The sequence below is a fragment of the Urocitellus parryii genome, chromosome 11 (genome assembly GCF_045843805.1).
Source record: "Urocitellus parryii isolate mUroPar1 chromosome 11, mUroPar1.hap1, whole genome shotgun sequence".
Classification (NCBI taxonomy): Eukaryota; Metazoa; Chordata; class Mammalia; order Rodentia; family Sciuridae; genus Urocitellus; species Urocitellus parryii.
Genome location: NC_135541.1, coordinates 74636337 through 74660466, shown reverse-complemented (window position 1 = coordinate 74660466; position 24130 = coordinate 74636337).

The following is a 24130-nucleotide window of genomic DNA, read 5'->3' as shown; positions in this document are numbered from 1 at the left end:
GGGCCTCAGACTTCAGAAGGCAAGAAAGCATGTTCCAGACCAAGCTCGATGAGCCCAGCAGACAGAGGAGGACCGCAACGTGTTCTGCAATTGCTCGCCACTGTATCCTCCAGGTGTAGCATGACTCCTGGCACACAGAATACTTAATGAATATTTATTAAATCAGTTCGTTGGAAATGAGCCTAGCAATATTGTTGGCTAAAGATTTAAGGAGCTGAGAATGCATGGCCAGGTTTGAACTTTATTCCATGTGCAATAGAAGCCACCTGAGGATTGCAAACAAGACAAGCATATCACTGAATCTGTGAAAACATGTTCCTAAGGCAGCCATGTGTAGGAGGCACTAGAGGACATGACCAAAGGTGAAATATATATATATATATATATATATATATATATATATATATATATACACATATATATATACACACACACACATATATATACATATATATAATATTTTTATTATTGTATATTATATATTATATAAGTATAATACATATTGTATTTGTGTGTAAGTCACATGGAAGATGGGATTACAACTGTGAAAATAGGTTAGTTTAAAAAAACCTAGGTCATCGCATGAGAAAATGTAAATTGAGTAATACCTGAAATCAAATTATGATTCAGTATATAAACAGCACGTACAAAAGAGTAGTCAGATGTAAGAGGTAAAGTCATTCCACACATTATTTTCTCTAAAAACTGGGGAAAATTTTATAGAAGATAAATGCTAATATTTGCTTAATTAATCAGGGATCTATCCATAGTAAGTACAATTATTTTAAAATGAAAAACATTCTTAGAAAAGTTTAGAAGGTATCTTGAACAAATAGTTTACAAATTATTTTGCAGATACCCTCACATAATCATAGTTTATCTATTAAAAAAAAGAATATTACATAATCACAATAATGTCCACTTCATGAAGTTCACCCACGTGGAATAAAGGTTGCTATATTTTCTTCCACAAACATGCTTTATGAATGCCTGATCCTGCTTTTGAATATATTCTTTTGTTAAGTATCATAATAGGTTTGATTTTATGAAGGTAAACCCAAACTGCGTTTGTGAAAATGAAATTTTCTTCATAACAGAAGGGTTGGAGTTCTTTGGGCTATCAAGAAGGGAAGGGGTGAGGAAGAAAGATGGAGGACCAAGAAAGGGAGATGGGACAATAAAGTTCTGAGCCACCTGATGTAGCATAGGATAGGACAAAGGGATCTGAGAACTAGAAATAGGAGCAGCCAACTGTTAGTGCTTTAAAAAAAAATGTTCCAATGAAGCCACTACCACTGCTTCTGATCACCACAAAAGTTAAAGTGAGTAATAGATGAGTTACGTCAAGCTGCTGAAGCCTGTTGTTCAACAGAAGCTCATCAAAGTGAAGTGATTTCCCCAAGATGACAGTGTGTCAAGTAAGAGAGTCAGAATACACTCCCCATCTGTCTACCCTGTCACTGGACAGAGCACTGGGGAGGGCATCAAACTGTTCTCAAATCGCAGAGTGGAGATTTAAGCCTATCTCAGTAGGATAAGTGTTACATGGAAAGCTTACATACAGAACCAAAGGTAAACACTCTACCTGAACACATCTACTGAAAAGAAAAAGCAAAGCAAAGAGCTAAACTTCTTCCAGCACTTGGGAAGCTGAAGCAGGAGGATCGCAAGTTCAAAGCCAGCCCCAGTAACTTAGTGAGCCGTGTCTCAAAATTAAAAAGGGCTCGCGGGATGTGGCTCCGTGGTTAAGGCCCCTGGGTTCAATCCCTGGTGCAAAGGTGAAGAAGGAAGGAAGGAAGGAAGAAGGAATAAAGGGAGGGAAGGAGGGAGGGAGGATGGAAAACTTCTGATAGGAGCCCAAGTAATCATTTAGTCTCTCTGAGACATAACTCTGAAAATTAAATAAATTAAAATAAATATTGCTCATTGACAATCTTAACTGATTCAGTGGATTCCTTTTGTCAACAAATATTAAATTTACTACTCAGAAAACTCAAATTGTTTTTTATTTATAATCCTCATATTAATCCAAAGGATTCTGAAAGTATAAAAAATGACCATGAACATCCTATAACATTTCAACTACCTTTCACTGAATAAATCGTATATAATAAACTGTGATATTATTGCATATGTACTTGTATTTCCCCATCTACTTCTGCTTTGCATTTTTTCAAACTACCTTATAAATAGTACTTAGTGAATATGTGCTGAATTAAATTGATACTCTCCCTGGAAGTAATAATGTAAATAGACAAGAATAAAACCTAAGTTGTCAGTAATTTAATGTTTGCTTTTAAACGGGTAACAATGAATTTATAAAACTCTAAACTTACTGTTCCCCTTATGAATTTAAATAATTTAGAACAATCTATGTTGATATCACATGTTTCTTCTAAAGAGCCTGTTGCTGACCATGGCATTCAAGGCCACACCATTTAAGTTATAGATGGCCATTGCCAAGCCCACAGACCTTCTACTCACCACTAGCCGAGAGAGAGGTAGGTATATTCAGTTGCTGGTTTTGCTTAGAAGGGAGAAACAGCTCCTGCAACCCTGGGGAATTTCTTGATTTCTTTAAAAATCGTATGCAAAGTACATTGAGAGAGAAAGAGATTATAAAAGTAATCTGTTAACTTCTAAAAATTTGGAAACTTTAGATATATATTAAATATGAAGAAGAAAAGAACATAATCTCTCAAAGCATTTCAGTGAATATCCTTCCAGTCTATTTTTCCTTCTTTTTTCACGGTTAAGATCACATTTTACATTTGATTCGATATCCTGCTCTATACCGTATCTCTGTACCCACCATATATAAGAACCCAAGGCATGTCCTTAGTGACATATATAAGCATCTCCTGAAGGTAAATTAGGATAACAAATCTCAGGTTCTAGGTAATGATTAACAGCAGATTCATATGTTAGACATAGGGGCTTTGAAGTACGAAATTCCTTGAAAGATTAGTCACACACATATTTCATGGTCAGGAAAATAGAAAGCACTCATGTTTGAGGCACTGGTTAGTATTACAGAATACTTCCATGCCTTCAGGTGCATGACACCCACCGAAATAATAAATGGCAGAGGAGTGGTGATTGTGGCTGCCCACTGCGTGACAAGGGCTTTGTGGAGCAGCCTGTTCACAGTTCCCAGCCATCTTTCTTCTCTGTTCCACAGCTGTTCTCTGGGCATGTTAGTTCTCCTTCCCTCTTAGCTTGTGTTCTCTCTCTCTCTCTCTCTCTCTCTCTCTCTCTCTCTCTCTCTTTCTCTCTTTCTCTCTCTCTCTCTCCTTTATATTTGGAGTCACCTAAGGTGGTTTGAAATAAAAAATTAAAGGTCTTATTCCACTGTGTGACTATGTTATTTGCTCAAGGCCCCTTCTACACTTCCTGGAATGCTAATGTCAAAAGGATCCCTTGTGTTCTCTAACATTCACTTCTAAATATGACCAATTGCCTTTTCTCTGGGTTAAGAGAATGCCCTACTGAGATGTTTCAGAGATAGCAAGATTTTTTTTTCCTTTTTAAAAATTTGTTCTTGGGATGGGGATATAGTACAGAAAAAAAAAAGTTCTTTTTAGGTATATATAACAGTGGAGTGTATTTTGACATGTTAAACATACATGGAGTATAACTTATTCCAATTAGGGTCCCATTCTTGTGGTTGTACATAATATGGAGTTTCACATATGAACATAGGAAAGCTATGTCTGATTTATTCTATTGTCTTTCCTATTCCTATCCCTCTTCCCTTCCCTTCATTCCCCTTTGTCGGTCCACTGAACTTTTATTCTTCCCTCCCCCTCCTCATTGTGTGTTAGCATCCACATATCAGAGAGAACATTTAGCCTTTGGATTTTTGGGGCAGAGATACAAGATTTAATCTGCCTAGATCTAATTCCTGCTACAGGAAAACTCAAGTCTCATGTTCATCTTTGCATCTAGCACTCTACTTCCTGTTCCTAGCTGCCACCAAAGTTATCCACAGTGACTACCAATTTTTTAAACAATTTTTTAAAAGTCCAGCCTCTGAGCAGTGTATCTGGTCTTTATGGGTTCCCTGATTTTTGCAGCTGATTGGGCCAGTAGTTTCTCAGCTCTTCTGTCCTTCTCCTGGGGTCTTTGGAGAGAGACTCAGGCTTTTGGCTCTAACTTTGCTGAGCACTGCTTCTCCTGAGGGATCTGAGCAGCCACTCACATCTATTAGTGGTCATGTGCATCAATTGGGAACTCCTCTGACTTCGGAAATCATCCACCAGGGCTTTAAGAATTTTCCTGGTGTATCTGGGACTGCTGAGCCTGGGAAACACAGTAAGTCTCCTGAACCTCCTGAGCAGTTATGATCTCAAGATGTTGTCTTTTGCTGCAGAAACATCTGCTGTAATGCTGGGATTGATATCTGCTTTAAGCAAAATCCCAGTTTTAGAAACTGACTATCAGAGTGATGAAGCCAAGGGGGCAGTGTTGCTTAGGATAAAAAAAAAATGTTTACATTACTACCATTTAGGGAGTCCCCAGGATGGACCATGTTCTCAACATGCATTATTGGGCTGGGGTTGTGGCTCAGTGGCAGAGCGCTTGCCTAGCATGTGTGAGGCTCTGGGTTCGATTCTCAGCACCACATAAAAATAAATTAATTAATTAAATAAAGGTCCATCAACATGCATTATTTCATTTTAATCATTATAATAACTGTGCAAAAATTAGGTATTTATTTAATACTAATTATAGGTAAATAGAAGCTGGGACAGACTGAGTGACTTCCCTGAAGGCACACAGCTAATAAATGGCAACTGAAATTCAAACCCAGGTCTGTTTGACTCTAAATCCTTAATCACCATAACAGCCTTTTTTCAGAGAAAACAGATCTACTTCATTGCAGTAAAAGCCAAGTCATGTTGTTATTAAACAGGTTATTTGGAAACTGCACTAATCAGTCAATGATTTACAGGGTCCAACTTAATGCAAGGTACATTGGCAGGTCAGAGAAGGACAAGTCAAATTATGATATGATCCTTGCCTTGAAGTTGGAGAGATGACATCAAATAAAATGCTGAATAAAAATGCAAGAGTTAGCGGGTGGGGCTGTACCTCAGTGGCAGAGCACTTGCCTAGCATGTGCTGGGTTCAATCCTTAACACCACATAAAATAAAATAAAGGAATTCTGTCTGTCTATATCTACAAAAAATATTTTTAATGCAAGAATTAAAGAACAATATTAGGTGATAAAGCAAGAGATACAACAAATAACACTTACGGGTAATTTACTGTGCATCAAACCTTGTTCCAAGCACTTTATAATAAACATTTTTCTTATTGTGGTAAAAAGATGCATAGCATAAAACTTACCATTTTTAAGGGTAGAATTTAGCAGTGCTACATTCACATTGTTGTGCAACCATGACTACCATCCAGCTCTAGATTTTTTTTTTCATCCTGGTCTGAATCTCTGTACTCATGAAACAATAATTTCCAGTTTCCCCCTTCCCTTCACCTCTGCTAGCTTCTGTTCTACTTTCTGTCTCTATGCATTTGACTATTCTAGATACATAAGTGGAATCATATATTATGTATCTTTTTGTGTCTGGCTTATTTCATTTAACACAATGCCTTCAAGGTTTATCTATGTGTCCAGAATTCCTTTTTAAGGATTCGGGATATAGCTCAGTAGTAGAGCAGTTGTCTAGCATGAATGAAGCCCTCAGTTTGATCTCCAGTGCCACAAATGAAAAAGAAGAAGAAGAAAAGAAAAAAAAGGAAAGAGGAATTCATCAATGGATGAATGAATAAACAAAATGCCATCTATACATGCAATTTTGCTTATCCATTTATCTTTGATGGATATTTGGGCTTTTCCAAGCACTTCTACAAAAATTAATCTGTGAGGTTACTATTATCCCCAGTGTCAGATGAAGAATCTAAGGCTGAGATAGATTAATGAATTGACCCAGCAAGTTGAATTTGAATACATGTAAGGGAGCCTGAAGTCTTAACCATTGTTCTCTGCTATCCCTATGTCTTTAATTGAGAGCTATAGGAAACTAGATGAGATCCCCCACAGGTTATATTGGGATAGGAGCTCTTCACAGAAGCTGTGGCTCTATCTCTGAGCATTAAGGGACACAAAAAAATTTAAATAGACTGTGGACTGAAAGAACCAAGCTATCAGAAATTGGGGTCAAAACTTGCTTTGAAAGAAAGAATTGTGTAAGGGCCTGTAGGGCCAGCCATTTTCTTCAATGGAGATCATATTCCAAGCAAAACATCTGCTAAAAAGATAAAAAGGCAATTTCCCAAGCTCTTCCACACAGTTTGCTTGGCAGGGAACCGACTGGTCAGGACTGTATTTCCTTAAAAATCAGCCACTGGGCATGGCAAACCAAAAGAGTTTTGAAGGTGAACACACACCTTCCCCTAAAACTCATCAATACATTTAACTATTTAATCAAATGACATTTTAAATGTCCTCGAAGCCCTATTTAAAGAAACATCATTTCCCTTTAAGTGGTGTGGATTACAGGCTGCCCCTGTTTCCTCACTTCACATTTCATGCATTGTTGACCAACACCAGCTAATCACCTCCATCTTTTCACTTCTTTACCTCCCAGTGTTATTCTTTCTGTTGAGGTCTGAGTAGAAGTCAAGAACAATTGATAAGTTGCTTAGAGCCACTAGTACTCTCTAATGACAGCTCTCTGAAGCTCCAAGACAATGAGCTCCCTGAAAGCAAAACTTCTGTCTTTTATTATCTCAAGTCCCTCAGATCTTAGCATCGCCATCCAAGACTTCAAAACGTGGTCTTGTGAATGAATGGCATGGAACCAAAAGACAGGGACTGCCTGAAATGAAGACAACACCCTCATTTGGACGTGACCACTCTTCTAGTATGACAAGTCGCAAATTATTGACATTTTTTGGACTTCAGTATCTTTATTTGGAAAAATATACATCATAATGCTTGTTTATTGCCCTTTTCTTTCTCAACCCATGATTCTTCAACTTGGGTATTTTTGCATGAAAGAAATATATACCTACCTAATGAGAAACCCACATCCCAATCCAACACAGCTGGTGTGGTTTCACTGAATTCCCATGATCTAGCTACTCAACTGAGAACACTCAGCAACCGTATCAGAAGAAGGTTGATATCTGACTAATGCTATCTGCAGAATATGGTAACCTCAGAAAAAGCAGGCAAAACACTACCAGATGGGAGTCGTAGGGAGTTTTTGATTAGCAAATACAATATTTCAGATTGGGATGATGAAAGAATCCTAAAGATGGATACTGATCAAGACTGCACTACACTGGGACTGAACTTATAGTCACTAAGCTGTACTTTTAAAAATGATTAAAATCCACTGGATGTGGTGGTGCCTTTAATCTCAGCAGCTGTTGGGAGGTGGGGTGGGGGTGGTGCTAAGGCAAGAGGATTGCAAGTTCAAAGACAGCCTCAGCAACTTAGCTAGGCCCTTAAGCAATCTAGTGAGATCATGTCTTAAATAAAAAAAATAAAAAGGGCTGGGGATGTGACTCAGTGGTTAAGCACCCCTGGGTTCAATTCCTGGTACCAAGACAAAAAACAATAAGATAAAAATGGTTAAAATGATAAACCAAAAAATTTTTCATAATAAAAAATGCTATGGTATGCCCCAAATAACTTTTTATATTTTATAAATCCTTTGGGGGTCAAAATCAGGATTATAAATAAAACAGCTTGAGTTTTATTGGGGAGCTCATTTTTGGGCTGATGGGCAGCCTATAACATGACTTGGCACAAAAGATGAAATGACCCATAGAAACTCATCCCCTTTACCTGCCTCTCCCTTCCTCCTTCCTCCTCCGCCCCGCCCAAGCTCTCTTTGGAATCTAATTGGGAAATAGTGAACTAAGATTGTGAGCCTGGCAGAAGTGGAAGCCAAAGGGCTGCATGGGCAGCAGCTGTGATAATAGTAACTGTTGGGGCAAAAAGGAAGGAGTCCGAGTGGAGGCCTTGAGGACTCAGCACAAACCCAAGTTATTGTCATAAAATAGAAAACATGAGCAAGCAGATGCTATAAATAAAACAGAGGAGACATGGAGGGAAAGAACAGTTGGGTAGAAGAAACAAGTTCTAGCATTCTACAGCACCGTAGAGTAACTACAGTTCACAACAATTTATTATATATTTAATAAAGAACAAAACTAGAAGAATTTGAAGGCTCTGATACAGAGAAACGTTAGATGTTTAAAGAGATGGACATGCTAATTACCCTAATTTGATTATTCTTCATTGTATACATGTATCAAATGATCACACCATGCCCCATAAATAGGTATGATTCTTATGTGTCAATTTAAAAATACAAATAAGTGAATAATTTTTTAAAAGGTGTGAACTATCTTATTACAGTGAGTTAAACTTTTTACCAAACTCTGCTCTGTAGTGGAGGGTTTTTTTTCCCCCCAATGCTGCTTATAACCATCTCTTATCATTGCATTTAAAGTCTTATTATTATAAGGAGTTTACATAGATGTCTTGAAAACACAATCTGACAATGTTACTTAAAAGCTGTGCTGCAAATTTTTTTTTTGTGTGTGAGAGAGTGAGAGAGGAGAGAGAGAGAGAGAGAATTTTTAATATTTATTTTTTAGTTCTCGGCGGACATAACATCTTTGTTGGTATGTGGTGCTGAGGATCGAACCCGGGCTGCACGCATGCCAGGCAAGCGCGCTACCGCTGAGCCACATCTCCAGCCCTGCAAATTTTCTTAGTAAAGGAAATTTAACAGTAGAGAGGAAAGAAAGAAGGGAGTGTAAGTAGGAAGAAAGGAGAAAGAGAGAAAGAAGGGAGGGAGGAAGAAAAAAAGAGGGAAAAAAGAAGACAGGTTAGTTGCATAAGCAGATAGACCCCAAGTGGAGCTATCAAGAGGAGAGTAGCTGATTAGGGTTAGCAAAGGGGAGCCCTACTGTGTGGTCCCTGAAGGCCTGCTGCTCCCTGTGCTGTCTCCACACAGCCTATCAACTCTAATTACTTGTGTCCTGATAGTTAAGATATATGTGGATTTCCATGCATAACGTCCCTGCAAAGGCAAAAACACTATGCCAGGCATTACTCAGACCTCTTTTGTGTTACTGATTCCATCTGTGGGGGGCTCTTCAGTGTGAAGAATAGCACAGAGAAATGCAAAATAAATGAGCAATGATTGTGAATGGTGATTTATTGGAAGACTTGCTAAGACCGGTGAATTGATTGGAAGAAAAAAAAAATAGTTGGAATTACTTTGACAGAAGAAAGAGATTTAGTAAGGCCTGCAATATTATCATTACCACCAAATAAATAACCACTCTATAATAGGGCTAAGGGGAAGTGAAGGTAGAAGATGGTTGTCTGAGTAGAATCTGAGACAAGAGCTGTGTGGGGGTAGTTGATGTAGAAATGCAATATTTGTGAATATGGAATGAGAGTGAAAAGGGAAGGAGAGAAAACCAATCCAAGAAAGCATTATCCGTTTGAGTTGGTACTCCCACAGTGTCCACTAACTTTTAAAAATCTTTCAACGATCATTATGAAATAAGCCTCAAAACTCTCCACTCAAGGGAAGAAAGAGGGAAGCATTGATCCAGAGGTTCCTGTTCTCTCTTGGACAAAGGCCGCCACTTTGAGTCTTAGCTACCTCTCAGTGAAGAGGTCGCATGGTAGTCCCTGTGTCAGCATCAGAAAAGGTTGGCAGAGCTGGTGAGGCTGAGAGGCTTGGACTATGTATGGCAGCACAGTTGGAATAATGGGCTGGGAGGACCTGCACCATGTAGGAGAGGGGTTTGGGACAGGGTTTTCTATTCCTATTCCTGAGTCAGGCTCCTACTGAGAGGGGTTCTTTAAAGGAAGATTAAGGAGGAACCCCTCCGTTTAAATACTAAGGCCCTCGATTTCTAATATCCAGAACTTTCTTCTTACTTCAATAAGTTTAAACTTAATTCCTAAAAAAAAATGTTATAATACATGAGAAAGTAAAGAAGTCATGAGGATAGCACATTGTACATATTTGTATTAAAAAACAACATATCAGAGATGGAAAATATTATTATATCTTATTTTTCCTAACACATGAACTAAATATTTTTCAAATAAAAAATTAAATTTAAAAACAACAGCAACAACATTTACCGTAGCAGGGCATAGTTGTGCATATGCCTATGATCCCAGCAACTCAGGAGACTGAGGCAGGATCACAAGTTTGAGGCCAGCCTAGGCAACTTAGTAAGACTCTCAGCAAATTAGCGAGATCCTGTCTCAAAATAAAAAATAAAAAGGGCTGGGGATGTAGCTCAGTGGTAAAGCGCCCCTGAGCCCAAACCCCAGTCAAAATAAATAAATAAATTATTGCATTATAATTGTGTAAAGGAAGGAAAGTCACTTTTTGAAGGGCGGTCACATTTGAGGATTATATCTTTTTCTGAATGACAATATTCTCATGTGGAAGTAGGGGAGGTATTATAGGGAGAGTTATATAATATAAAGCCATGACAACATATGATAGATATTATTGAAATAGCTTTTGTTTTTTAAATTATAAGAGCTAAGTAAATCAGTTCACATTTTAAAAACTCATTCTTAAGAGCTCTAATTGAGAATATTAAAATAGTAATGTCAACAGACAACATTGGAGAACCTGAAGACTTCCAGAATGACACACATTTCAGTTTCCATCAAAAAACAGCGATACCGAGAGGTATCCAATGAGTGATGATTTGTCAAGTGGAGCAAGAACTGCCCTTTGTACCTGCAGTGCCTGACACAGTTGTTTAAGCTTGTCACCCCATGGGACAAAGTTCATGCCTATATTTTAACAAAGCATCTTTTCACAGTCAGTTCCTTAAAACAAAGACATGCTTCTGCAAAACATCTGAAACTAACATGGTAGAACTGAAAGAAGAAATAGACAAATATACAATTATGGTGGAAACATCAACATCCCTTTCTTGATGTTGAAAATGATACAAGAACTAGATAGAATATCCCCAATGATGTAGAAGAACTCAATGCCATCAGTCAACAAAAATATAAAGAGCTTTTTAGAACACTGCACTCAAAAACAGAAAGACCCTAATACACAACTACCAGAATGCCCATAATAAAAACTAGTGACAACACAAAATGCTACAGGTCTGCCTGCTATTACCACAACTTGTATGTATTTTTAAATTAAAATTTAATTCTAAGATAAATGTAGATGAGTATGCAATTTTAACTTCCTATCACCATTGTTCCTGATAAATAATAGGTGTTCAAGATTTTTTCATTGAGTGCATTAATTGATAGTACACAAAAGAATCTATCCCAAATTCACTTCAGTTTCTACTTAAAATTGAGTAATTGTTTTCTTCATCTGCCATTTATTATTTATTTTACATCACTTTCTTTATGCGTTATGTGTATGTTTCATGATGTTTCTTTATGCTTGAGTTTTTTTTTTAACTATTTATTTGTTTATTTACTTAATTGCAGTATTAGGAATAGAAGTCAGGGCCTCAAGGATAATAGGAAAGCCCTCTACGATTGAGCTACTTCCCCAGTCCTTTTAAAAAATTTTGACACACATTTTCTCTAAGTTGCCCAGCCTACTCTCAAACTTGAAATCCTGCCTCAGCCTTCCCAGTAGCTGGTGTGGCACCATGCTGAACTAAAGTCTTTTTTTTTTTTTTTTTAAGGTGAAAACTGGATGCCATGGCCCATGCTTAGAATCCCTGGTACTGGGGAGAATGAGGCAGAATGATGGCAAGTTCAAGGCGAGCCTGAGCAACTTAACAAGATACTGTCTCAAAAATGAAAAGTGTGGGGATATAGCTTAGCGGTAAAGTACCACTGGGTTCAATACTTAGTGTAGGGCAGGGGCAGAAGTAAACTTTTGAGCCAGGAAAAGACACAGAAGAAACTTAAATGTATATTTCTTAGTGGAAAAGACAATGCGAAAAGGCAACATACTGTATGATTTCAACTATGGAAACACATTTGTCAAAAACCTATTGATTGTACAGCACAATGAACCCTAATGTAAACTATAGACTTTAAGTGATAATAATGTAGCAATATTGATTCATTGATTATAACAGATGTACAATACTAATGCAAGATGTTAATAAAAGAAGCTGGGGATGCATATTAAAACTAAGGGTGTATTAGACTCTGTATTACCACTTAATTTTTCTGCTTTGAAAAATAAAGTTTATTAATTTTTTAAATATAACAATGTTTCATGTTTCATTATATTTTATGAGTGTTTGTGAGGTTTTTTTTTTTTTTTTTTTTTTTTTTGGTGGTTGTTGTTGTTTTGAGATGGGGTCTTTCTGTGTTGCTCAGGCTCAAACTCCTGAGCTCAAGTGATACTCTGGCCTCAACCTCTGAAGTATACATGATTAAAATTGGCTTGCATTTTCAATTAATGTGTTACTATGCTGGTTCATGTATATCAAGTTTTTTTTATGTTGTGTGAACACTGGCTATTTATATGTAGTCTTTCCATGTAATTTATTTCTCACTTTCAAACATTAAATTCTATGAAACATTTCCATTAAAGACTAGCAGACAGATGCAGAAAAACTGGCCACAACTGTTATAGGCTATTTAAAAGCTTGATAGGAAGTTCCATTGTTGAGTCCTGTGGGAACCATAATTCCCAGGCCAACATCACCTGAGAGTGATCATGCTCCTGGGCCCTGGAGGCACATAGCCTGGACCCATCACAGCTCTGTCACTTAAGAAATGTGCAACCTTGACGAAGTCATCAGTGTTTCTGAGCCTGAGTCCCCATCTGCAAATGGAAGGGGTAATAATCATTTTCTCTTAAAGCCCTTGCAGTATTTTAGCCATCCTGAACAAGTTGAATACACCCATGTAACTAGCACCTTGATCAGGAGACATTTCCTGGCTCCAGACATCTTTCTTGTCACTTCCTTTTCGTCACGACAACCCAGAGTAACTACCATTGTGATGTCTGATAGCATAGATTAGCTCTTTCTAATTTGTACCTAATGTCAATAAATCATGAATTCTGTGCTATCTAGGGTTATTTTCTTAACATCATGTTCTAAGATTCATCAGTTGCAGATAATTAGAAATTGTTCCCTTACCTTACTGCACAGTAGTCTGTTGTGTGAATATTCTATGTGTATTTATCCATTCAATCCTTGATTGGCATTTAGATTCACAGAGTTATTTTCAGGATTTGTATATACTGAACTTTTGCATACTTAACTCTCCCAGATAACCAGCTCCTGGGTTGAGAAATAAGCCAACCTTGTGTTCCCATTCAGTCACTATACCCTAAATATATATATGGCCCCCTAGTATCCTCCAGCATGGAGCAAGATTTGCATGATGCCACAGTCGATCTTTATTCACCACTGACCTGATGCCCCACTGACCCAGGTCAGTGTGCGGTTTACCCAGTTCTTCCAGAGAGCAGATTCCATGCCCTCAGAGCCAAGGGTGGTTGTTTGCTCCTCTGCTGAGCTCCACTGTTTTTGCATATAGGACACTTTCTAGGGCATAGGTCAGCCCCAGCAGACCTGCCACACCTGAGCGTGAACCCTCTTACCTTCCTAAGATCCCATTCCCTGGAAGATACTGAGGGGCCACAAATATCTATTTGTTTTATGATGCTGAGGATCTAACCCAGGGCCTCTTGAATGCTATGCAAATGCTCTACCACTGAGATACAACCCCAGTTCTTTACAATTTTTTAAAATCGTACCTGACTATCAGTTATTATTGTTGAGGTTAGAAGAGATTTTTGTTTGTTGTTATTTTTGTTCATTTGTTGTTGTTGTTTTCTTTCTCTTCACCAGCAACTTGTGCCAGAAAATCATTTGCAACCAATAAAAGTGGACTCTCACTATCTGGAAGAGGGGGTGTTAGCATCTTAAATCCCTTTACAAAGGTAGAGGTGGGAACTTGCTGAAGAGTCAATCACTTTAAATCACTGAAGTGGCTTTCTCTACATGGATATGGAGTCCCCCCAGGGCCCCAGGGAGTGTGGTGGGGGTATATGTCTAAGGGAAGCCATCTGAAAAAAGTTCACATTTACCTCTGTTGTCCAAGGAAGTGAGGCATAATTGTACCTTTTGTGACTTTGAGTGTCTTGTTTGTTTGGTTCTGGAACTATGGATTGAACCCAGGGGTGCTCTACAGCTAAGTTACATCCCCAGCCCTTTTTATTTTTTAATTTCAGACAGGGCCCCTCAAACTTGCCAGGCCTGTCCTCAAACTTGCAATCTGCCTGCTTCAGCCTCCCGAGGACCTGGGATTACAGGCATGTACCCTCATGCCCTGCCGACTTTGAGATTTGGACTGGAAAACTGGGCCAAAGTTTAGATCAGTATTTTTCAAACTGTGCACCTTGAATCATTAATGGCTCACAACCAAGTATTTTTTGCTTAAATAAAATATAGAGAAGAAATATAGCAATGTGAGTCATATATAGAAAGGGTAGGTTTTATAAAATTTTTGTTTCAAGTTCAAGTGAGTGAGTGTGTGTGTGTGTGTGTGTGTGTGTGTGTGTGTGTGTGTGTTGGGTTGAGTAAATGTGTTTCTCACTGTGCCTGGACGAAATTGTTGTAGGTGGATCTTAGGAAGGTAAGAGGGTCTGGGCTCAGGTGTGGCAGGTCTGCTGGGGCTGACCTATGCCCTAGAAAGTGTCCTATATGCTACAAACAGTGGATCTCAGGAAAGGGGCAAACAGCCATCCTTGGCTCTGAGGGAATGGGATCTGCTCTCTGGAAGAACTGACCCGGGTCAGTGGGGCATCAGGTCAGTGGTGAATAAAGATCGACCACGGGATCATGCAGACTTTGCTCCATGCTGGAGGATACTGGGGGGCAACCATTTGGTGCCTCAGGAGGGAACAGCCTTCACCATCCCTTGAGCACCTGGCTTCTAGGACTTCTCAGCAAGAGAGAGAATCCTCAGGGGAAGATACTGGGCTTCCTGCTTATCCAAAAGATGACAACTGGGGCAATTTCTTGGAAAAATCAAGGTGATACAGTGTATTTTCACTTTGAGTTTATGGAATTATACTCACTCAACAATTGGTTGGTTCAGGGAGTATCCCAGATGCAGTTTCTCTCTCTCTTTCCTGTCTCATTTTCCTACCTACTGTCTATCTGCCTGTTTATCAAAATATAACAATGAACTTCAGGTTCTAGAATTAGAGGCAATTTTTACTTTACTATAAAACAAATGTAAATATTTGTTGAATGAATGTTTTCTATTCAATCTTGAATTCTGTGAGGACAGAAACCAAGTCTTGTTTTGTTTAGTATTACATTCCCAGGGCCTACATTTAGCAAGAGCTCAAAAATATGTATTGTTCTAATGAAGGAAATGTTTTTAAAAATTCTCTACAGTAAACACGTTGCCTTTAAAATCGAAAAAAATAACAATCTTTTACTACACTGCATTAGATCACATAGTATACCAAATTAACAGCATTTCTATTATAAGAATAACTAACCAAATACTTGTTATCCACAAACAAGGATTAGTATTTTATTTCCAAAATACAGACACATCACCTCAATCATCTCCTTGGTATTGAACTATTCCATTAAGAAGCCAAAAGGTGGCTGGAAGTATATAGTTTGATGGTAGAGTGCTTGCCTAGCATGAGCCAGGCCCTGAGTTTGATATCCAGCAGTGCCCAAAAGAAAAGAAACCAGAACTCTCAGAGAGGAAAGAAGTCCAAGAATTCTTTCTTATAGCCTTTCATAACTGTAATTTCTCCCATTTTTTTCTTCATCCCTGTTATCACTTTTCTCTACATTCCTTCCCCAACAGAATATCTGAATTTGTAAAATGTAAAATAAATGGATAATTTTTTCCAGCATGCACACAAAGAAAAAATCAGAAACCTCTTTGAGTAGCCTCTTCTTTAGCTACCTATATAAAGACCTCTTGCAGTTCTAACCTTTATCTTCAAAGCCCAGGGATTTAGAAAAGAGATTTTATATTTTATTGAGCTCTAAATTCAGATAAGTTTGGGCCATTTGCTTCATTTCAGAATTATTTAAAAGGAAGCTTCAAGCTGGGCACAGTGGCATCTGCCAATAATTCCAGATACTCAGGAGACTGAGGCAGGAGGATCATTAGTTTGGAGGTCAGTTTGGGCAACCTCATGACCCTGTTTCAGAATAAAATAAAAAGGGATGGGGAGATAGCTTAGTGGTTGGGTATTCCTGAGTTCAATTCCTAGTGCTGGGGTCGGGTGGAGGAAAGCTCCAGATATTTATACAAAAGATTTAGGGGGAAAAAAACCTACAAAACAAATCTTTCATGTTTATGTCTAGAAAGATCCTATGACATTTTGGAATCTCGCAAATGTTAAGTCTTTCCATCTCCATTTCATCCAAGATTCAATACTTTCTGGTTCAGAAAACTCTGGAAATTAATTACTCAATGTCATTCTATTCTTGTTTCTTAGGAGGTGACTTCAAACATATCAACATTTAAGGAATGCTGCCCCAAATGAAGCAATAGTCCTCTCCTGACTTCATCAAACAGACCCACCCACTGATAACCTCTGGCCCAGTTCTCAAATGCCTTTCACCTTTCCCCTAGATGTTTTGATTACTCTTTTAATAATTCTGGAAATGTTTGGCAATCTGTTGATAGGAATGATGAGGGTGGAGGTCAGGACAATTAGCAGGGAAGATCCTTTCCTTTGCAAAGTCCAGATTTTTCTCCCAACCACAGGTTGGGCAGAATGGGATCAGCAATCAAGAACTCTCAATAAGGAGAGAGGGGGGGACTTCCCAGGACACAAGGCAGAGGAAGTGGAGGTAAATTTGTTGATCCAGTTTGGCAATTGTTTCTTTCCACTCCCTCCTCATATAATGTTGGAATAACTGTTGATTATCAGGGGAAGAATATATAATAATATACTAAGGGCAGAAGTTTTCTTTGATTGTGTGTGTGTGTGTGTGTGCGTGTCTGTGCATGTGTGTGTTATATAAAGTCCCAGAGATAAGCTTGAAGAGCTGCTTTCTTATTTCCTCAATGGCAAAAGGACAAACATAAAAGCTCCCAGTTGCCACCAGCTAGATCTTAAAATCAAAGGGTCTCTCTTTTTTTTGGGGGGGGGGGTTAGTGGTTACTGGAAATTGAACTCAGGGGCACTCAACCACTGAGCCACATCCCCAGCCCTATTTTGTATATTATTTACAGACAGGGTCTCACTGAGTTGCTTAGCTCCTTGCTCTTGCTGAGGCTGGCTTTGAACTCATGATCCTCCTGCCTCAGCCTCCCGAGCTACTGGGATTACAGGTGTTTGCCCCTGCACCCAGCAAAGGGTCTCTCTTTAAAGGTGGAATTTGGTCTACATGATAGATGCCCTTTGAATAGGGATATTTATCATATCAATATGTTTAAAATACATAGAATTTGAAATAATAGCTCACATATTAACTTTTGGCTGTCTTTCTAGTGTTCAAATTGGACATGAAATTGGATATTAATGTCTAACCTCCTCTTCTGGGCAAGTAGTGCGCCTTGCAGGTGAATATGGGGGAGTGAAGCTGGATTGCAGGCATAGACTTTGAGGACTAAGAGAATCCAAAACCTAATTCTCCTTGTTGCATCCTGGGTCACCTTGAGAAATATAGTTAGTATCTAGTTGGAATGCTTTAGGCTACCAACGGCAGCCTAGTAATTCTGCAGATTCTAAAATAGACCTGAGTTTGAATCCTAGATTAATCCTAGCTCTATCATTTAACTAGCTGAGTGACCTATCAAGATATTTAGGCTCCTATACCTGAACTTCCTTATATGCAAATGAAGAAAATAATAGACCTGTAAGATTGTTCTAAGCCATAAGAATGAAGGGCATGTGGGTGTGGCTCAGTGGCAGAGCACATTCGTAGCATGGTTCTGGGTTCAATTCTCAGTGCCAAAATCATCATCATCATCATCATTGTCATTATCATCATCTTTAAATATATGAATTAATTTAAAGTTCTAAAAGGGTTCCCAGAACTGAGCTCAATATTTAACAGTAACTAAACGCCCTAATCAAACAGACTAAAACATTAAAGAAATGCAACCTCTCTCTTAATGGGAAGCCCAGAGGTAGAAATGTCACTCCAGTTGATGAAGTAAGCAGCACAGAATTGTCATCGTGTATCTGTTCTGCGGTCCTGAATGGTGGCTTCATTTTCAGGCTAGGAATGTCTGCAGAAGCTCCGAACATCACATCTAGAAATAGGATATATTTCTCTCTGTGGCTTTTTAAGAGAAAAAAGTAACATTTCAGAGAAGTTCATCCTCAAATTTCTAAAATCCCAGTGGCCAGAATTAGTCTTTTGACAAAGGGAATAAATGAGTTACTCTTAGACGAATTCATTTCATCTGCCTCTGAGGCTGGAAGTGGGTCAGCTTCTTGTGGATGTTTGAAAGTAAGCAAATGTTTGAATGATGTTTGGGTTCCATGAGGAACTCATCTAGAGGAAGGGGAGGCATGGTGGAGAATGGATACTGGATAGTCAACCAATAGTTGTTCATCACAACTAGGATGGACAAAGACCAAGAACAGGCTGCAGTATAAGATAAAATGGCACAAGAAAGTGCAAGAGGCAGAGCCTGGAGAGACCCACTAAGATCATTCCATACCCTCCCTTGCCCCCACTCCCAACCCCTACAAAAAGACTGTTTAAAGAACCTGGCCAAGCCCACTGAAGGGGAGGGAGCTGTGAAGGACATCGAATGTCAGCCAAGTCCCTCACAAATCCTGTTTGGGTGGGAAGAGACAGAATTACACTAAGCTCATTTGGTGAAAAGTTTTACCCAATTAAGAACATTATGGATAAGATGGTGAGTTCTTAAATGATGTGAAGAGATATGAGGGATCTGAGATTTTACTGTACTTCCAAGCTAACAAGCTGGGCTGCTAGTTTCATGGATTCTAGCAGAAGACTTGAGACTCTTGCAGCAAAGGTAAAGGACTTTAATACTGACAGCAATATCAGTAGCCAAAGTATGAGCTTTTGTGATTTTTCTAAGCCGCAATACCTGCAGGGCCGTGCAAAAAGAGCTACATGACATCTGCATGCATAATGGATTCCATCACAGGGGAGGAACCCAAGCTTCGAGAACCCTTGTATTTTATAATGTAATGTAAGCCTGCTTGTTCTTTGTTCCAGAAGTGAACACTATCTTTATTATACTAAATCACAAGCATTTATATCTATGCTGCCTTGAATCCTGATGGAATGCCAATGAGTATGACACTCCATTGGCCACTCTGATTAATCTGACCAATAAAGGCCAAGACCAAATCTGTCCAATTTCTCGCATGCAGCATTAATTTAAGCTGTTATCAATAGGACTCCAACTACTTCTCAGGATCCCAGAGCCAGGCACCGAACAATAGATAATTTCATAAATTCCATAAATCATCAGAGTGTATTTTAGAGAATCAGGTGGCTTTCTCCTTAAGTTTCTGTACTGACCTTTCCACTTTGTCTGAGATATTAATCCAGGCCCAGCAAGATATATCAGTGATGACACAAGCTCTGTTTTGGCCCTTGAAATGTAAATCTAGAGCTATTATATCTGGTACAACACTGATCAGTGAGTTGAGGCCAACCTGGGTGTCTTCCAAGGATGATGTAGTAGTATTGATCCACTTCAACTAAAGTCAGGCACTAATTTTGTATTTTTTTTTAATTGGATAATTCCTGGCATGGAATAACTACATACAAGGAGCTCATAAATAAAAATGAGGCCGTTGTCTCTCTCTCTGAATATCTCCCAAATAATTAAGGGTAGTTTCCCTTTAGAGAGATATCTATAGTTCTGATATATATAGCACAACTTCCAGTGGTGCTTCCTTAAATATATGAAGATTTTTATGACCACTGCTAAGTTGCAAGTCACTGAATTTTCAGAAGGCAGGAGGGTCAATACCTGGGTTCCATAAAAGAAACATAGTCCCCAGGGAATATATCATGCTCATGAAAAGAAAATGTTGGTTACAATTATGGGAGATCCCTAAATAGAACCTACATGTTTTACTAATGTTAGCTGGCCAAAAGTAGATTTCTGCCATTCGCAACCAAAAAGTCATTCTAATATATCTTCTAATACCTGTTGCCTCTCCATCCAAGTCCCTCCTCCCATTCATTATCATTACTAATTCTGTTGCAGCTATCAATCAATATTCCACCTCCAATTTCTGATAAACTAGGTTAGAAAATGACCAGTGTCCCACAAGAGATTTATGAGGAATGGTATGACTCAATCATTTGCTAAGATTCATTGTTAAGAAATAATTCTTCATGGATTGCTCATGTTTCTGTACATTTCACAAAAACAATAACAGACACCCCTGGTTATCAACTATCTTTCAAAGAATATTTGTAAAACAAACAACCCTGGAAGAGAGAGATGATATCTCCCTCTTGGAACAAAGGTGCCTGTCTACTTGCTATCTATCATAGAAGGTTTGGGTTCGGGCTGGGGATGTGGCTCAAGTGGTAATGTGCTTGCCTGGCACGCGCAGGGCGCTGGGTTCGATCCTCAGCAACACATAAAAATAAAATAAAGATGCTGTGTCCACCGAAAACTAAAAAATAAATATTAAAAATTCTCTCTCTCTCTCTCTCTCTCTCTCTCTCTCTTTAAAAAAAAAAGGTTTGGGTTCCCTAAGTTCAAGGTTTTTCTCTTCTAACATAATCCACTGTGTATGCAGGTGCCCACTGCATACACTGTGCATACACTGTGTTACTTAGGACTTGGGAAACTACCACAAATGTCAATCTGACTATTGTGATTGTGATGAAAAATAAAGCCCTATATCTATGATCCAGGAATCTTGTGCCTTCTGCCAGCATCCAAGAAACTGTGGCAGGCCAACTTAGATCATAAGAATGGAAAAATCTCAGATATTTCAGTTATTGATAAAGAATGACAACTAAGATGGAATGTAGACAGACATATAAAAAAGAAAGAATGAGGGCTATTTAGACCAATTAGGCTTGCTTTCTTCTTCCTCTTCCTATTCCTCCTTCTTTTTTGTGGTACTGGAGATAGAACCCAGGGGTGCTCTACCACTGAGATACATCCCTAACCTTTTTTAAAAATTTTCATCTTGAGAAATGGACTCACTAAGTTACTGAGGCTTTTCTGGGATTTCAGGCATATGCCACTGTGCTTGGCAAGTAGCAAGCTTTCTCTAAACAACTGAGACTATTTTGAGGCATATACTTTTTCTCTACTGTAAATTTTCACTTTTACTGATTAATAGATTAAACAGATTTGCCCAGGTAAGGGTAAAAAGCCCTTGTTGGGTTACCTCACCCAGTTCATTTACAATCATACCTATGCAGTAAATTTGCCATAAAACTCAGAAGAACTGGGTTTAGAGAGCTTCTAGACAGCTGAACATGTGGTGATTCCCGTGCCCCTTCTCCAGTACCTCACTCTATGGATCTCTTCATTGGTAATTCTTTATGATATCCTTCACAATAAATCAGTAAGAGCTTCCCTGAGTTCTGTGAGTCACTTGGGCACATTAATTGAACCTGAAGAGAGAGTCATGGGAACCCCGATTTATAGCTTGTTGGTTGGAAGTAGAGGTAAACTGACCTGGGGTTTGTGATTGGCATCTGGGGGAGTGGAGACAGTAGTCTTGGGGACTGAACCCTCAACTTATGGGATTTGACATTATCTTCAGGTGTTTGGTGTCAGACTGGATTGTATTAGAGGACACCCAGCTGGTATCTATAGTAGAATTGATGGCTTTCTTGGTATATGGGGAAAACCCCATACCCATCTGGTGTGAGAAGACTTCATATTGGTTGTTGTGTTTTGAGAGCAGAGGAAAAACAGGTACTTTTGTTTTTTCCAGTGCCATCCCAGACTCTTGGAGACACCCGCTCTATCCTTTCTCATGAAGGAAGGCTGCTGGTAAAAGACTTTCCCAGACTGTTTAAAGGGCCTTTCATTAGCTGCTGGGTCTGCAATTCTCTACCAGATGACTCTGGCTATGAATTGTCTGTCCCATCCCTTAACCCCATGGGAAAATCCATCAGGAACAGTGCAGGATGGTCCCAGATCTTGCACCTCTCCTAGCCCCACATACAAAATCTGTTAACACTGTTAAATCTGTTAGATGTCTTTCTTACTCTCATTCTCTTAATTGTCACTCAGTCATTTCCTCTGATGGACAAAATGCCACCTGGCTGACAGTCCTGACAAACAGGATAGATTGGATTAACTGTCCCTAGGCAGCCCTCCCCCAAACAAAGAATAAGCTTATTTAAACTGAACTGAAATTTTAAGTTTACCAACTGGCCAAGAAGTCACATTGGAAGCACTGTCAACCTCTTCTCCGAGAATATGAAATACATTACAGAATTATAGCAAAGTTCATGGAAATAAAGGAAAAGTTGAGCAATTGAGTCTTTAAGAGAAGAGGGATTTAGATTTATAGACCAACGGATAGTCTCTGAATGTCCTTGTTAAGATGATCTTAATGTTCATGGGAACCTTTTAGTCTTATGTCACATAGCTCAAGTTCTCATGGAATGGCATCTGATTGGCCTCATTTGGGTCACATGTTTGGGACAGGAGAGGATAGGGATCTCAACTGCCAATTGAACCAAGTCTGTATTTAGTAGGGTATGTGTACCCCGAAGAAAAACAGAGACATTTCCCAGATTGTAAGATTTCATTTTCTTAATCTTCTCGGTATTATGAGGGATGCTGTTGCTAGTTATTGAGATTACAATTTATATCTCCTTTACTAGCAGGAGAGAGAAAGAATCAAAGGGAATGTCTCTGAATGGCCTGGCTAGGTCACAAGCTTTGTGTGTGGATTTTGTGATGAGACCAGGATACTGGAACTGGTTCCTATTCTAAAATCATAGGATGAAATAGGAAAGGAACAGTTCCCTAAAGAATGAAGGTATTTTTAATAAAGGTGGGAGTAAGGGTGGTACTAGCGAGAGAAAAACAAACAGATGTCTTCTGTGGTCACCATTTTTACATTATCCTTTTTCCCAGTCTGGAATATTGTGTGTCCCGGTCCCAGCATAAAGGAAATTAAGGCATTTCTAATTAAGTATCACAGCAGTCACAGCTCAGACCAGCATGGGTGAGTTTTTCAGGGTCACCAGAGCATGTTTGGTGGTAGTGGGGAGGGGGCTTGGGGGCGCCCAAGGGGATGAGAAACAACCTTGGAGAAAGTCTTAGATGTTGACCATTGGATGCTCAAATCCTTCTGAGGCCCCTGGAAGGCACAGCTAGAGCCCAAGATGAGAAGTCATTCATTAAATACTGCCAGCTTCTCACTAGGGAGCTAAAGAGAATCAAAGGATTGGCAAGGTCAGGAAGCCAGGTTTGCCTTTTAGGGCCTAGAGCCCATGGGTCAGAACGGAAACTGTCTTTCCTCTCATTCCAGGCCTCTCTGGGATAAAAAGCATGGTCTGAAATGTCAAGCTCACAGTACAGGGGGAAATGAGAGTAAGGGTGAGATATGTCAGTAAAACTGAAACCAGGTACTAAAGACCCCTGAAGACAAGGTACTTGCGCAAGTAGAACCTGAAGACACACCCTGAGGTTCCAAAGCCAAGGACAGGACGCTTTATGGAGCCTGTGAATGGGAAGGACATGAAAAAATAATAGTAATTCTCAATAAATATTTCTAAGCAATTTTTTTTTCTTACAGAAGAATAAAAGCATCAGCTATGCAGGTAAGTGATATATATTTCATAATAAATCATATTAGATTCTATATAATATATTATATTATGGCATACCTATAATATTGTATGTGATATAAAATTTCTGTTGACCCACCTCTTGCAGCTATTATAGGAGTCATCTAGAAAACCAGTAACAAAAGAGAATGTCTTTGCTGCCTCACAGTCTTCATGGAACCTGTCAACATAAATCCCCAGCCATAGAGCTCCCTACATGGGGCATGGCTCATAGAATAAAACCTGGGATCCAGTAAACTGAAAAATATGAGATTTAGAGATCTTCTGGAGGCCATGGTTGAAGACGTAAAGCAGTCATAGGAACACAAAGGATACTCGACTAAGAACCTTTGTTCATAACCTTACACAGCCAACACTTGCATAAATCTTCAGGTG